Consider the following 16,779-nt stretch of genomic DNA (forward strand, 5'->3'; position numbering starts at 1 on the left):
CCAACCTGGTGGCCTTCTATGACCAGGTCACAAAATCCTTGGACAGGTGTCTCAGTGGACATAGCCTTTCTGGACTTCAGGAAGGCCTTCAACACTGTCTCTCACCCCATTCTCATTAAAAAATTAGGTGACGGTGGTGTCGATGCCTACACAGTCAGATGGGTTGCAAATTGGCTGGAGGGCCGCACCCAGAGAGTGGTAGTGGACGGGTCATTTTTGACTTGGAGGGATGTGGGCAGTGGGGTTCTGCGGGGCTCAATCCTCGGGCCCTCACTGTTCAACATCTTCATCAGTGACTTGGACGTGGGGGTGAAAAGCACCTTGTTCAAATTTGCAGATAATACTAAGATGTGGGGAGAAGTGGGCGTGCTAGAAGGGAGGGATAGGCTACGACTAGATCTGGACAGGTTACAGTGGTGAGCAGATGAGAATAGGATGGGTTTCAATACTGACAAGTGCAAGGTGATGCACCTAGGAAGGAAGAACCAGCAGCATACCTACAGGCTGGGGAACTCCCTTCTCGTCAGCACGGAGGCAGAAAAGGATCTTGGAGTCACTATTGATTCCAAGATGAACATGGGCTGCCAATGTGGGGACGTGGTCAGGAAGGCCCACCGCACCTTGTCATGCATCAACAGATGCATCACGAGCAGGTCCAAGGAGGTGATACTCCCCCTCTGTATGACACTGGTCAGGCCGGAGTTGGAGTACTGTGTCCAGTTCTGGGTGCTGCACTTCAGGAGGGATGTGGACAGCATGGAGAGGGTCCAGAGGAGGGCCACTCACATGATCAGGGGGCAGCAGGGTAGGCCCTACAAGGGGAGGCTATGGGACCTGAACCTGTTCAGCCTCCACAAGAGAAGGCTGAGGGGGGATCTAGTGGCTGTTTACAAACTAGTCAGAGGGGACCAGCAGACATTGAGGGAGTCCCTGTTCCCCTGAGCACTACCAGGAGTGACAAGAAATAATGGTCACAAGCTGGCAGAGGGTAGATTTAGGCTAGATATCAGGAGAGGCTACTTCACGGTCAGGGCAGCTAGGAGCTGGAACTAACTTTCAAGCGAAGTGGTGTTTGCTCTTACCCTGGGGGTCTTCAAAAGGAGTCTGGATAATCACCTAGCCGGGGTCGTTTGACCCCAGTACTCTTTCCTGCCATGGCAGGGGGTCGGACTTGATGATCTGCTCAGGTCCCTTCCGACCCTACCAACTATGAAACTATGAAACTATGAATTAAGCAGCCGAAACATTTGTAGGTTGCAAAATTAGGTTTTCTGAAGGGAATTGGTTTTATGCCCAAATAGACTTTTTGAATTCAAAGTTTTCATTTTATCCTCAATATTAACTGCATTTTTGTGTGAAGATGATCCGAAATAGTCTTTTGGGTACAAAAAAATCTAAATTTTGCCATTTGACCTAAATAGGACACTTTTGAATTAAAATATGAAATCCTATGGAAGTTTCATCATTTTATATTTAATTATTTTTGTACACATTTGTTAGAGCTGAAGTTGCTAACCGCTGCAAGAAATGACGGTTTGACTCAGAGATGAGGCTGCCATGCTTGCTAAAGTGAGTAAAACTCTGCTTTGTGCAAACACAGTACCAATGCAGGAGATGCTAGAAATGACTGTGGGTGGGCTGATGGGGAAAGTATATTTTATAACTCATTCACTTTCCTAAAGGTTTAATGTGAGAGTAATTAGCTTTTCTTTTCAAAGACCTTAGTACTGAGAGGATGGAAGCTGGTCATGAGATGGACATAAGAATTTATGAGAGTTAAGGCTTAAGAAAACCAAGAAAATTACTAAACTGATTTTATTTTAATACTGACTAAAAGAAAGATTTGCATGACTAAAAGAAAGATTTGGCTATGAATGTAGACAGTTCAGAGGAAAAAGTTAAAACTTCTGGCTGCAAAATATAAAGCCAGATTACTCCCTCACAGGGAGGAACCCATGGGAGGGGTTGGAAGAGTAGGAAAATGTCACAAGGTTCATTTTTCTAGAATTCCTTTAAATCATCCCTTCTATGGGAGGGCTTTTGAGGACTTCAGGACCTGCTGGGGATAAGGCTATTCAACCACATGAATCCTCAAGATGCTTGGCAAAGGTTCTACCCTAAGATCTGTAGAGACAGGAACAATCTTTCATGGAAGGCTCTTCTGCCACTTCTTCACTGGAGTCGTTTGGGAGTATGGGCCCTGCAAGGGCTTTGCAGGATAACCAAGGACCTCTTTCAGGTGAAATATGACCAGGTGTGGCCAGGTTCCCTGTCTATCCTTTCTTATTTCCAGAACTTTGCAGGTTTTCTTCTCTGTGGAAACCTGTTAGGCAATTGTGGGGCTCCAAGGAAGAGGTGGCATGGGATATTTCAGAGCAGAAGTTACCCACATTTGCACATAGAGGGGACCTGTATATCTGTATTTCCTTGGGTAGGATATAGGTGGAGGAAAAGAGTAGGAGACAGGTGACAAAATCAGGTTAAAAGCAAAAAGGAGTAGTGGGGCTGGAACTAAGATGTGTGTGGCTTACTGGATGTTTAGTATGACCATTAAAGACTTTTCAGTGAGAGTACCACCAAAATCCTAGGTGTAGAAAGGTGTAGAAGACTAAGACTCCATCCTGGAAAGAAATTCCTCCAACTTCACATTCTGCCAAATGAAACAAATGGGTAAGATCTGGAGAGGGTGGTGGCACAGCAGAGCAGTCTAGCATTCTACACATACTTCCTGGCACCAGGCAAGATTCTGCAAAGTGGACAGCATTTTTAGGTACTAAACGCTATGAACTCCTATGATAGTTGACAGTGCACAAGAGTGGGGGACAAACCTTGTTGGCAGATGGGCTACAAAACAGCTCCACATTCTTCCTGAGTGCCACTCTGATCCCCTTTCCCTTTCTGATCTACTACGTTGCTTTCTCCTTGCAATCTCTTGTTCCCTGTCTGATCTGTTGTTCTGTTTTCTGCTTTCACCTCTGTGCTCCTTGACTGATTTGCTACTTTGCTCTTTAGTTCCCGCCCAATTTGCCACTGCGCTGCCTGTTTCTTCCCCCATCTTCTGTCTGCCACACAGAGGCTGCCTGTGGTGCTTGTGGCACCTGTGCTACAGTTTGGCCACCCTGGTGTACAGCATTACCAGAATCAGGCTCTAAACAATCATGGATTGTGCCAAATCACATTCTTCTTTTCAAGCAGAGTCTCTGGATAGGCGTACTAGATACAGAGCAAACCTAAAATGACTTCCCAAAACAGAACTTCTGCCTTCACTCACAATTGTATCATAAATACAATTTATTCCACAGCTCATTCCAGTTCTATGTTATTTAGCTGTAGGCTTATTTACGTGGTACATTTATTTGTAGCTGTGTGATAACATTTCCTCAGTTTTCCTCTGCATTTACATTTATTTCTTGCTATACTTGGCTGCAATGGCTGTGTTCAGCAATTTAACGCCTTTGGGCAAGTATAGATATTTTTAGGAGGTAGCTGCTCCGTTTTAGATTTTTTTTTTTGCTCTGTATGGCTGGTTGTGTAGTTTAACTCCAAATAAGACAGACAAGAAACTGGTGTTTCTTCTGGAGAGCTGGGCAGAAGCAAACATGAATTAATGGCCCCTTCACTTGATGTACCAAAATCATACAGTTTGTGATACAAAACCCATGAATATGTGAACAAAAGTAAAAGTTATGCTGCTTTCACAGACTGGGGTGATTAGTTGTAGTTTTGTGCAAAATAACAGGTGTTAGTGTCTGGCAGCTCTGATGTTTTTCAGAAAGGTTGAAAAATTGTAAAAATGGTCCTTTGGCATCTGAGTTTACAGAGCCACTTTCTTACCCTTACTAAGCAGCATTCTAATATTATAAAAGCCTAAGCCTGTCTGTCCGTAATGCTTTGTTCGCACTCTGATTGGCTGACAGAAACAGCTAATCAGAGTGCTGCAAGCGTGGGGTACCGCTGCCATGATTCTGAAGCTGCGCAGAGGATGGGACAGAGCTCCCTGCAAGAGGCAGAACAGCGGTAGCATGGGGCGTTAGGTGGCGGCACTCCATCCTAGCCTTCCCCATTCCCGTCATTCTTGACGGGCAATTGGCTAGTTAAATAGAAAAATAATAAAAATGGTAGCTAGGTCCAAATCTGCCAAGGTGTTTAGCTATCTAAATCCTAGAGGTGCTTCACTCAATACTTGCAGTGGGAGTTAGGTGCCTTTTCCTTCTATCAATAAGTTTTATTCGGGGGCGGGGGGTGCTTTAAATAGAGCAGCTATGAGAGCAGCTCTAAATAAAGTGTCCAGAGCATCTTGTGCATCAGCATCTCTGCACTAAAAAATGGAGGCAGGGGCAAGTTATCTAAAGCTCATTGAACAAGCTTTAGATAAAGTGCCTGCGCCACCATTTTTAAGTGCAGGGACACTGATACACGAGATGCTGGAAGCTGCTGGAGTGCAGTAACTTCCATGCTCCAGTGCATCAGAGCAGCTTCGCTGCTTATGTATAGGCACCCTAAATGCTTGAACCCAAATCTTAGTTCAACAAGTGCAATTTCTGAATGTTTTCAAAATTAAAACCCAGTACCTGAACCCCCTCAACTTTGGAGTTTCTGAATGCCTGAATCCTAATAACTATAACAGATAACCACATGGAATACACAAAGAGCAACTGAATTACTATTGTCACAGTAGGATCTTGTTCTCAGAGCTATGGCCCAAATCTCACACAAGCCATACTTGTGCCATGAATTTGAGGTTAAGTTGTCAGCTTTAACGTTTTTGTTTCCTGGTTTTCATCTTTTTTTGCCATAACACATTTTATTATTATTTAAATGGCAAATTTGAGACTTTCTAAAAATGATGGTTTATGGCTGCTTTTAAAATAAATGAAAAAAATATTTACTAAACCCTGCTGTTGGCCAACCACTAAAAAAAGATTAATGATTCTCTGAGTCATGGAAATTCTGGACTTTCTATTTTCACAGGAGGGAACTATCATCTTCCCCTATCTCTGTCAGCTAGCTGAGATTAGTAGACATGTATCTTTATTAGTTCAACAGTTATAAGGACACATTTCAAAATACAGCATTCACAGTTTTGTATGAACAATTATTTGCATCTGCAGATGGACTTTGGGCATGTAAATGAGAGAGATTGGGCAAGATCCTTAGCTGGTATAAGTAAGCATGGCTCACCTGTAACAAATACCCTGATTTACATCAGGTTGGGACTCCTTTAATTTGCCTGGGGCCAGACCCTGCAGTGAGTTCCATGTGCATGCAGCAGAGAGAATGGAGGCTCCTGATCTGTGTAAGCAGATATTATTTACAAATATAAATCAAAGGGAACATAAAAAGCCATCTTAAACTGGCAAAGCTCCAGTGAGATTGTATCACCTTACGGCTGGTGAGGATCTGGTACAGTGTCTATTGATATCTACTGACTGAGTGAAAGAAACTGTAGGTGCACATTTAAAAGTCCCCTTTAAACACATACCTGATTTTATAATTCGTTTTTTGAATGTTATTACTTCTGCTTCTTGCCATTCAGCTCACCGGCGTCAAAACACAAGCATAAAACAAAATGGCAATTTAGCACACACTGAAACGGAAAATAAGAAAAGACTTCATTAGTTTACTCTGTGTGCAAATGATAACATCTGGAATAGCTTTTTAGCCAAGTGCATTGAAACCACCACTTAAATACGGCCCTTAGCAAACCTAAATATATCTTAATTCACTGAGCTCTAGGGTGATATATTGAAATCATCTTTGAAGGAAGTACAGCTTTTTTCATCAACTGAAGATATTGTTCTTTTTCACTTTTTATACAGATTTAAGACCATTTCCCTCTCCCTTGATCAATGACTTGTGTTAGCAGGGTATAAAATAGTAGATTATTATTAAAATCCATGTTTTGTAAATAATTGACTTTATAAGATAGACATGCTAGCCTGGAAATTCTGGTTAACTTTAGCAGAATTTTAGATGGCTTAAAAAGTTCCTTGGTGTTAAAAGGGAATTATTGTATTTTTAGCTTTGGAAAAACCAGAAAATTATGCTATGTCCAAAGTAATCCACTTATATATAATTGTCTTTGTTTTCCAGGCAGTTGCTGGCTTGTAGACCTGAGTTGAACTTGCAGAATTCTTGTTCTTTTGATTACCAGAGAAGACCAGATTATTTTATAGGACAAAATTAACAATGTGAAGGATTTGTAGCTACAAGAGTATTTTCTAGTTTTGTACTTCACTACATAGGGTGAAGTCCTAGTTCTGCTGAAGACATTGGGCCAAGAAATCCAGATGGTTTTGTGTCTCTTTCCTCAAGCTTCAGTCTGAGCATGTGCTACACTGTGTCAGGAAAAAGAACTCTCCTACAGATTTAGCAATTTACTGTAATTCACAGTTGCTGTGAGAGCTGTGAGAGCTGTGAGAGCTATAGAGATATATAAGCCAGAGGCTGTATTACTTGCTTTGAAGATCTGTTGTTTGTGGTTTTCGAAGCGCATGGCCTAGAGCAGGGGTGGGCATTATTTTGGCTGGAGGGCCACTTTAGGAATGTGGGCAAGTTGTTGCATGCCAGGGGAAGGGTGACAATTGACACTGTCTGGCCTTGGCCCATCCACTGTGCACCCACTGTTGAGGGTGCCAGACAGCGGGTGCATGGGCAGGTGGTGTCTCCATGGAGACTGCCCTAGGACCCCCTGTGCAGGGCGTGTTTGGCCAGGCAGTTGGTTTGAGGACACAAGCAGGCAGGGAGTGGCGTCCAGGAGCAGGATGGCCTGGGATTGTGGGGCAGTGACAGTGCGGGGCTGGGGTCCATGCCAGGGAGTGGATTGCAGCTATACCATGGGCCCTGGTCCTGTGGCGTCACCATCCTGTGATCCCAGCCTCAGCCCCCACCCACCCATGCCGCTCCCAGGTGCTGCTCCCTGCCCACCCACAGCCCCATCCCATCCTCCTGGCTGAGCATGCCCTGCCTGTGGGAGTCGTGGGCCAGCCTTGATGGAGACTGTGCCTACCTGCTTCATCTGGCACTCCTGGTGGGGGGTGTGGGGTGGATGGGCTGGGGTTGTACGGGCATCAGGGTCAGGTCCATCAGTGGTGTAGACACCAGCAGCAATAGCTGGAGGAGCTGCTGATAGGGCTGCCAGGAATAGTCCACATAAATTCACCAAGAGCAAGTCATGCCTGACCAACCTGATTGCCTTCTATGATGAGATGCCTGGATCTGTGTATGTGGGGAAAGCAGTGGACATTATATACCTTGACTTTAACAAGGCTTTTGATATGGTCTCCTCATTCTTGCAAGCACACTGAAGAAGTATGAGTTGGATGAATGGACTGTAATATGGATAGAAAGCTGGCTGCATCATTGGCCTCAACAGGTAGTGATCAATGGATTGATGTCTGGAATAAGCTGCCTTACTCCAAGAGTAAATAAGTACTTTATCCACAAGTAATTTATCTGTGAGTAAATTGCCTTACCCAATCCAGGAGTAATCTGTGGGCACATGGCATGTATAATGGTGTATTTTGCACTGGTGTAGTTTGTAGCATTGTTTATTCCAGGGATAATTCATCATATTGGGTGAAGTTGACTTAATGTAGGGAGCACTGCTGGAGTCATCTGACCATTCCTTGTTTCACCTGTGTAAAGGTCAGTGGTAGTATAAACATTTACAGAAGTATAAACATGTCCAGTATCCCAGAGAAGAGACTGGCTAAAGCCAAGGAGGGCTACATATGCAGTCCCAATTTAAAATGTCAAAAGGGCAGAAATAAAGTTACTAATGGAAAACACATAATGTTTGAGGTCTTTAAGAGTCACCTGCTCCACTCTGTTTGCACCTGAAGAAGAAAAGTGGGAACTTTGATTTCTAAGATCCCTTATGATTCAAGCTCTGTAAAAGTGTGAGGACACTTTCTTTGGATAGTAATTCAACAATTCTAATTGCATTAGTGGAGTAATAGTGAAACAATTGACAGCAGACTCTTTCCCCAGTGTGAGAAGCACGCAGTGTGGCATGTGAAGTTCCAGGGAAGTTGTTGCTGAGTCTTGCTTAGCAGGTATGCCATGGAAGGGCATATCAGACCAACTGTATCTATAACATGGTCTTTATGATCAACCCTAAATGAAGTGCATTTCAGTAAAGTAAGTGAGTAGATGATTGTAGTGGTCTGTTCCTCAAAGATAATCTGAGGTCACGGTAAGTGTTCTTTATGTCACATGTTCACATTAGCGCCTTAAGCAGTTGACTACGCTGCTCTCACAGAGAGATGTTGCAGCTTCAGAGTCCTGAAGAAGGTAGGAAGATAGTCAGTGCTTTCAGCTAGAACTTCTCAGTGGGTGAGTTTGTGTGTGCAATTAATGCACTATAAGACTAGTCAAGATATTCCTGATTTGGCAGAACAAGCACCCCTAATGTCTTTTTGATACCATATTTCAATTTCTATGTAGTAAACACTCATGAGAAAGTGTCATATTGTACTACTCTATGGCTGTTTGTTCAGAGACTGAACTAAGGTTCCATGGTTTAGGGATTGAGGTATAGCTCCCATCCAAGAAGCTACAACCTTTAATGAAGAGTGCTACAAGTTTCCAGATGACTAACAGTGGGTGCCTCTACCTGTGCTATTGGCATGGAGCAATAAACTCTGGCACGTGTTGCACTGGAGTTTGTTGCTCTTGGGCACTGTTTTTGAACATGCACCCAGGACCATAGCATGTTGAGTCAGGTCAGAGCCACCCGGGATGGCAGGGGGTCCTGGGGATCAGCCTGCTATCTTGGGACTGCTCTGACCCAGCTCAAGGTGCTGAGGAGGAGCTGGCTAGGTCAGGGTCCTCCAGTGTGGGCCTAGCTGGTGAGCAGCCCCTACACAGAAGAACTCTTGTGCCCCAACCAACCACTTTGGTGTCTACATGCACTGTGGGGCACTAAATAATGCCGTGGTAGGCTAGGACTTGTGTTGACAAGTACTAACCTATGGAGGCATTTATTAGTTTACTGAGACCTAATAAAGCCACATGTGTAGACATTGAGACTTTACTGTGGGGCTAATTAGGCGATTCTGCAGTAAATGTCTCATGTAGATGCACCTACGAGCACTTTGAATGGCATTAGTTTGAAGCAGCGGTGGCCCTATTTGGTTACTTTAGCTCATTGCAACTCCTTTATATGACTGGCAGCTGCCTACTGTGTTTTCCTTCCTGGCTTTCATCTCTCTCTCTTATTCTGTTTGGCTATTATGCCAGTGTCATCTGGCTGGTCTGCTTTGTGGTGGTTAGTAGAGGAGCTCTTTTTGATTTCTTGAAACCTTTATGGGAGACACAATGAACATAGTTTAAAGTAAATACATATGTTTTACTCAAATATGGCCTACTCCTGTAATGTGTCTAGTGCTAATAAGTGAGGCATATCACAAGAGGCACTCATCCCTATTACTTTTTTTTCTCTTCCCTCCAGTAACTGTGTGGAGAGCATGGCAGAGTGTGGCAGAGCACTTTTGGTGCCTGTCACTTTAATGCTTGAGAGCAGGCTGCAGGGCAGCCTCAGGCTATCCCTAATGAGGCAGTCACATGACCCCAGGAGGGCCCTGGGATTGGAGGAGGGGGCTGAGCAGCCTCCATTTTAGATCCAGGCCCTCAGGGCTGAGCAGCAGTGTGCTGTTGGCAGCCAGAAAGATGTCGCCTGGTTGAGTGGCTGCTCAGGAACACCTTGGAGGTAAGGGCAGGAGCTTTGGGGATGGTAAGAGGCTCCTGGGTATGACGTAATATTACACCCTGCTGGGGAAGGATGGCCTGATGGGACTGCCCACGGCAGAGTAGTTACCCAGAAATGCTAGGTCAGTTGCCTCCCCAGTGAAAGGCAGCTAGCAACCATATAACCCATCTCCCACTACCCATTGGGTAATTTAGAGAGCAGACAAGGTGGGTGGGCAGGCACATCTCCGGACACCTGAGCCCCATGGGCTGACTGCCTGTGGACAGGAGGGCTTGGGACAAGCCAAATAAGGAGCCATGGTGGTATAAGACCCTGGTGGCCCCCTGGAGAGAGCAGAGAGAGAAGCCCCGGGGAGGGAGCAGAGAGTTTCCTGGAGAGGGACCTGTGGCTGAGTTCAGCTTAGTGTGGGGCAGAAGGCAGACAGTCATGAAGAGTAGGACTGAATGTGTACTGGCTAGAGTGTGTGAGTGAAAAAGCCTAAAGGGTCACGTAGAGTAGGGCCCAAGGAGGACCCGGAGGGCTGTGTGGGGTAGGACAGGATGTGTGAGGCACGGTGAGGGGCAATATGAAAGAGGCCCTATGAGAGGGGGCAGAGTGGAACAGACCCTGTGAGAGGGGCTGGTATGTATTAGGTCTGAGAAGGGCAGAATGTTAGAGGCCCAGCTAGGGGCAGAATTTGGCCTGGCCTGGCGTTAGGCCGGAGCAGATATCAACTTAGGATGCCATCTGCAAGGCGTGGGATATGGTATAGGGATGGTATGGAGCCAGTATATCGCCCTCAGGATCAAGGCATTAAAATAGGCAGCCTCTGACATTTTACATCAGTTTTTATTAAACAGCAAGTTGGACTGCCCCACATAAACAGGAGGGTGGACCAATTTTGAGATCCATCCTTGAGCTGGCCTCCTGTCACACACAGTCCAGCCAGGACAGATCTGGGAGGTATGTGTGCAGTATTGTGGTCTTATCTAGCTTTGGTTCGTGATCCCCCCAAAGTTTAAAATCAATTGCCCAGCACCAGCAGTGCCATTTTTATTCAGATAGTGCTGATGGCATCAATCAACTTCATGATTCATTATAATCTAACTGATCCCTGTTGATTCATTATAATCTATCTGATTCTGCAGGTGTTAATGCCCCTTTCTCCTTTTTAATGGTCTTGAACTTCCACTAATCAGACTATCTGTTATTCATCAATTGTTATGTATACTAGCAACTACTGGTCTCTATTTTCCTATTTCACAGCTCTGCGGACTGTTTTTAGATATTTTCAAAATCCCAGGTCTGCCCACAGAGTCCAGTCTTTAGAAGCAACAACAGTTTCAGCTTTTGGCTGAGCAGCCAAGAGCTGCTGACAATTTAGCTGCAAAAAGGTTAAAACTAGCCTTTTCCAGGGAAGGAAAGAAAGAGTGATCAAACCGAAGATTCATCCCTGCTGTGTATGGCTATAGCTCTGGCAAAATCATGTTTTCTTTGTTCTACCTTCTCAAAAACAAAGTGCTTGTCTTATTTTGAGGCTTGTAGTATGCAAGAAAATATAGTGCATTTTTCTTCTTGTCCTGAAGAAGAGTTTGGATATATCTGCTCTGGCTCTGTGTGTCTGCATATGTATGTTCTCTTTTGTGTAATTGCCAAATAGCACCTGTAGGGAAAGATCCCCTTTCAACACTTTCTATTTCAGCAGGAACTGTTCTGTGTGCAAAGTAGTGCCAAACTATTTGAAGCAAATATTATCAATGAGAATCACTTGTGAGGACAAACTTTAGTCAAGCAACTATGACTGGTGTCTCTGTATTTTTCATTTCAAGGTCATTAAAAATATGGACTTTGCCAAGGGACTAAGAGTTAATCTGGCCTGTTATTGAAGAGCTACTTAATTTTGTTTTACTTTCTTGCCCTCTCTCTTGTCATCACTTGTATTTAAATGTATTCATTAATGCAGACTACATTTTAAAAATCTAATAGCTGTGGAAGGTACTGTACACCTAAGCAAGCCATATGAATACTAATGAAACTTTTATGACTGGTGTTATGTTGAATGGGAAATGAATTAATATTTGTTGGTCATTCCATATGAGAGACTGCCTTAGCACTCTAATTCAAATGCCACTTCATATTTAAATACCATTCCCTCTGAGATTTAAATTTCTGTACTGCATAATGGCCCATATCTTCTTACCCTTTAATAGAGTGGTATAGCTTTACTGATTCTTCTCCTTATACTTGATTCTTTGAGATGCTAAGCCCTGTGTTATGAGTATAAATTGTGAGAGCTCAGCATCTCATGGGGACAGGCCTTAGTTTGTTCTTAACCATAATAATATCATGACTTTTTATGTTCTTCATACTGTAGTGGATTAGGGACTAAATAAGAGAGACAACACTCTGGAAAAATAAATCCTCTTTTTATTTCAACATGCAATTATAATAACAGAGGAAGCTTTTCAAGGTTTTATCGTGTAAGTAAAAGGCAAGCCAAATTGCCTAGGTCCAACAAGAATGTCCTTAAGTAATGGTATGATTTGCAAGTAGTTTTCAGAATAAGCAGAATAAGGGAGACATGCAAAAACTAAGCCTCATCTATTGTTTTATTTAAAGATCCATCTACCAGTGATCCCTACTTCTGGACATGGGTAGAGCAGAGATATTAACTCTCTGCAGATGCCCGAGGGTACCCTCCTCAGATGCTTGCTAGTTTGGATCAGACACCTGTTCCTGGATGTCATTTATGTGAACACAGTTTTCAGAATATAATACTTGTAAAGACCCCAATGAATCAGCATTTCTGTGACTTCAATGTTACTCCAAGAAAAGCAGGTTTGGATCATGACATTTTGGGAAAAATTTCACTACTATGGAAATAACATCTTTAACTGAACACTATTCTCTAACTTTTTCCATGCATTTTGTGGTGTTTGTTCATTTAGATTATGAACTCCTTACTCTAAGAACTCTTTCTTTATGTGCAGCACTGCATACACTGTATGATCTTAACAAATAGTGTCATTCCACAAAGAAAGCTAAACTAATGTTATTAATGTTGTGAAGTCAAGCACTCAAATGTGAGGAAAAAGCCAAAGTTTAAGTTGTCTTTTGACTTTAATTTGGCTCCCCATGAATACACCTTACAACAAAGGATAGAATTGTATATTTCCTACATGACTTGTGTCCTGTGTCAGTTTGCCCCAGGTTCACCCTCTCTCTTGCTTCACTTCTCTTTCATGAACTCAGTCTATCCTTTTTCTTGTTAATGGTCAGTGCTGTCTCCTGGTACCACCAACAATGTCATCTATTTAGTGCTACTCCTTCCTTATTCGTTTTTGTCCCCAGTAATCTATTTTTATGTATCTAGTGGCTTTATGGTAACTGAGGGAGGCTCATAGGTTTCCTTGGCATCACAAATAGGCCTGATACTTCCAGGCTTCCTCCAGTCTCATAAGAAAGAAGATTCTTTGTACCACCTTAGAGCAATGTTTTAGTCCATCTGATATTGCACCTGTAGTGATATACAGTCCCTGATGCTTTATAGAAAGGCAGCAAACAAAACAAAAGCCTCAAATAAAGTAAACCAACCCCTTCTCCCCAAATTAAAACTCAAACCAGGGGAGGAGGGGTTGATTTACTTTTATTTTGGACCATTGTTTTGTTTGCTGCCTTTCTCTGAAGCATCAGTGAGTGTCTATCACTAGAGGTGTGATATAAGATGGAATAAAACATTGCTCTAAGGTGGTTCAGAGAATTTTCTTTCGTCTGTACCTGCCTTATGTCTTACTAGCCTGTTCAAGGGCAAATCACCTGGTCTGGGATAAGGAAGTAATTTCCCCCCCAAATCAGTTACACAGATATTGAAGGATCAGATATGAAACACGGTTCACTAGCTGAGATAACCCTGTTTTGGCCAGCTGAGCATTGGAGAAAAAGCAAATTCCTTCTTGACTCCAGCAGGCAACTCCTTGTAGTCCTGAAAGGAGGGATTACAGTCAATGGGTGCAGACAAAAGAGCAGCTCCCCACTGTAACTGAGAACACTTTGCAGGAAGCGTTCTGAGTTACAACAATCCCCCGGACCAAACAGAAGTTCACTGTTGGCTCCAGAGGGGAGAGGAATCTACTGGCTGGCTGGGAGCCACCCTTGCCTCCCCAATCCTCCTACACACACAGTAGCATTTGTAGTAGTAAGGGTTAATTCCCTTCCTGAGGGCTTACATAACATCAACAGGAAGTTGTCAGCCATCTTTGCGTGTGTGTTAGTTGTAACAGTAATGTGCTTTTGAGAGCAAAAAGCCTCTCTGCCTTTTCCTGAGCTGTGAGATACCACATGGTATCAAGAGTGGGTGAATCATGCCACCAACAGGAACACAAATGCCAGTCAGCAATCGGATGATTCCCAAATGACAGACCAAGCTCCAGCAGTAGCTGAGTCCAGCTCAGGGCAGAGGCTGGTTACAGAGACAATGCAGGCAGTTAAACTTACACTACCAGAACAGTTTGATTTCCAATCCACTGGAATGAGGCCTAGCTGGATCAGATAGTTTTGTGGCATTCTGTCAGTGATCACATACAGAACTGGGTAAGGTTTGTGCTCAAGACCGACCAGTCCCTATAAAGCCATGTCTTATGACTGAATTACCAGATTATCCATGGCAGATGTTGGGAGCTGATTTACCTGGAAGCGTTCTTTTTGTCTTGTTGTTATCGACTATTACTGAGATGGCACAGTTTCAGAGCACCACAACTGAGAGAGTTTGAAGAGTATATACATGTACCATGGCATATCTTCAGTTTTAAGAACAGATAATGGTTCACAATTTTCTGGAACTGCATTTAAGTAGTTTGCAACACAGTCTGACTTTCAGCATATCATCAGCAGTCCACATTTCCCACACAGTAACGGGGAAGCAGAATGTGCAGTGTGGACCATGATGAATTTGCTTCAGAAGAACAAAGGTCTCTATAAAGGCTCTCCTGATGTACTGTTCAACACCATTAGAGCATGGATAGAGTCCAGATGAGTTTCTTATGAGTCACTGACTCTGTACGGCTTTACCAATCACAATAGATGACTTGGTTCCAAAAGTTGTCAATGCACAGGAATTTTGTGAGAAGGATAAACTGATAAAGGACCATCAGAGACAGAATTATAACAGCAGGTATGCCTCAAGAAATGCACCTGCTCTGTCCCCACGGCAGGAAGTTTGGATTCCAGATGCAGGAGTTTACAAGGCACAGTCCCAGCTAGGGTGGTTACCCTGCATTCATATTTGGTGGAGACACCTGGAGGTCTTCTCTGTAGTAATCGAGAGCATCTCCATCATACTCCACCTGTTTTCTACACTAGGTCAGGATGTGCATCAGTTCCACCAAATAGACTAAATTTGTGTATATATTTGCTTTAAATGAAAAGGCTTATTAATCTTTCTGTTTTGATTATTCTGTTTTTTTGTAGGGAAGTGAGTGGTAAAGACTCACAGAGAGCGATGTACTTGTAACCTTTCCTCTCAAGTTGATTTTGCTGTTCTTTAGAAATCCTTCAAGTTTGTCTTGAGAGAGGGGGCTGTAGTAAGTAAGGCCCTTCCTGGGGGCTGACATGATGACGTCAACAGAAATTTGTCATCCATCTTTGGGTGTGTGTTAGCAGTTGCAATAAAGCCCTTTGAAGAGCAAGAAGTTTCCCTGCTTTTTCCTGAGCTATGAGATAACTCCTCTTCTTGGATTAATTCTGTGCCAAGGCATATCTTTTCACAAACCACTTCACCTTCTCTTCCAGACGCCAAACACTAGTGAGTCACCGCCTTTATAGTAAGCTGTTCCAATGTTTAATTATCCTTGTTGCTAGGACATTGCACTTCATTTCAAATTGAACTTGTTTAATTTCAGTTTCCAGCCGTTGAAAAGCCTCTTTTTCTCTCAGATCTCATTTCTACATATAAGTTTACTTCATATCTCAAACTTCTCGTTGATAAACTGAATAGACTGAGTTTCTTACCCTTATATCACACAACTTGTTATTTTTTAGCTCCTGGATCATTTTTATGACCTTGCTTTGAACTCTCTCTAGTGTTTTCACATCTTTCTTGAACTGTACCAGAACTTAGCACAATACTTCAGCAGAGATGTTACCATTCCTGTGAGACAAGATCATTTCTGTATCTTGCCCGATAGTCCTCTCTTTCTGTGTATATATTCAATGTTTGCATTAGCCCTGTTAGACACAGGACTGCACTGGAAGCTGAGGAAATTCAATGTGATGATCACGATGTCCTTCTTTGAAGCACTGTTTTGGAAAACAGTGCTTCCATTTTGTTGGTAGAATCTGTATTCTTCATTCTCAGATATAATACTCTGCATGTGGCTGTGTTAAAGCACATTCTGTTGGATTCTGTCAACTTAATCAGACCATTCAGATCACTAATCTGTTCTCCTCATTATTGTACAACTTTATCAATCTTTGTATCATCTGCAAACTTTTTATAGCATCATCCAAGTCACTGATACATATACTAAGTAATAGCGAAAAAAGAAACCATTCCTAGGCGATCTAGTTAGATCAGTTTCTCTCCAGTAATTCCTACAGTTTGTGATCTAATAGTAAGTCAGTTTTTAAGCCATTTAACATATGCCGTGTTACTTACTTAACTCAGGTTTTTTAATTAAAATCTATATTTCTATAATCCCAATCTTGAAAATGGCTAATTTACGTTAGCAAAGTTATAAAAAAATGAAAACATGGTCTTAAAATGGGAAGTATCAGGCAACTGTAAGGCCATAATTAGTAGCATGGGGTGTTGTGTTGAAATGTCATGGGCCCAGCAGAGGATCAGATGTTAATAAAACCCTTATTCATTGTTAGAACATAAACACCATAGCCTGGTGTTTTATTTCAAGTTATTGCTGGCTTACTCCCATTCTCATAACCAGCTTTCAAAATCTTTAACCTTTTGTTGAAGACATAGTTAAAAGAAAAACAGTTAAATTATTGGAAATTAAAATTTTAAATAAAACTTTCAATTTAACAATACCCCTGTTCCTCTAGCTGTAGGGAGTTTTCATAGGGACCTTCTCCAACCT

The sequence above is a fragment of the Gavialis gangeticus genome, unplaced genomic scaffold (assembly GCF_001723915.1).
Source record: "Gavialis gangeticus isolate Ggan-Ray unplaced genomic scaffold, GavGan_comp1, whole genome shotgun sequence".
In the NCBI taxonomy this organism is placed as follows: Eukaryota; Metazoa; Chordata; order Crocodylia; family Gavialidae; genus Gavialis; species Gavialis gangeticus.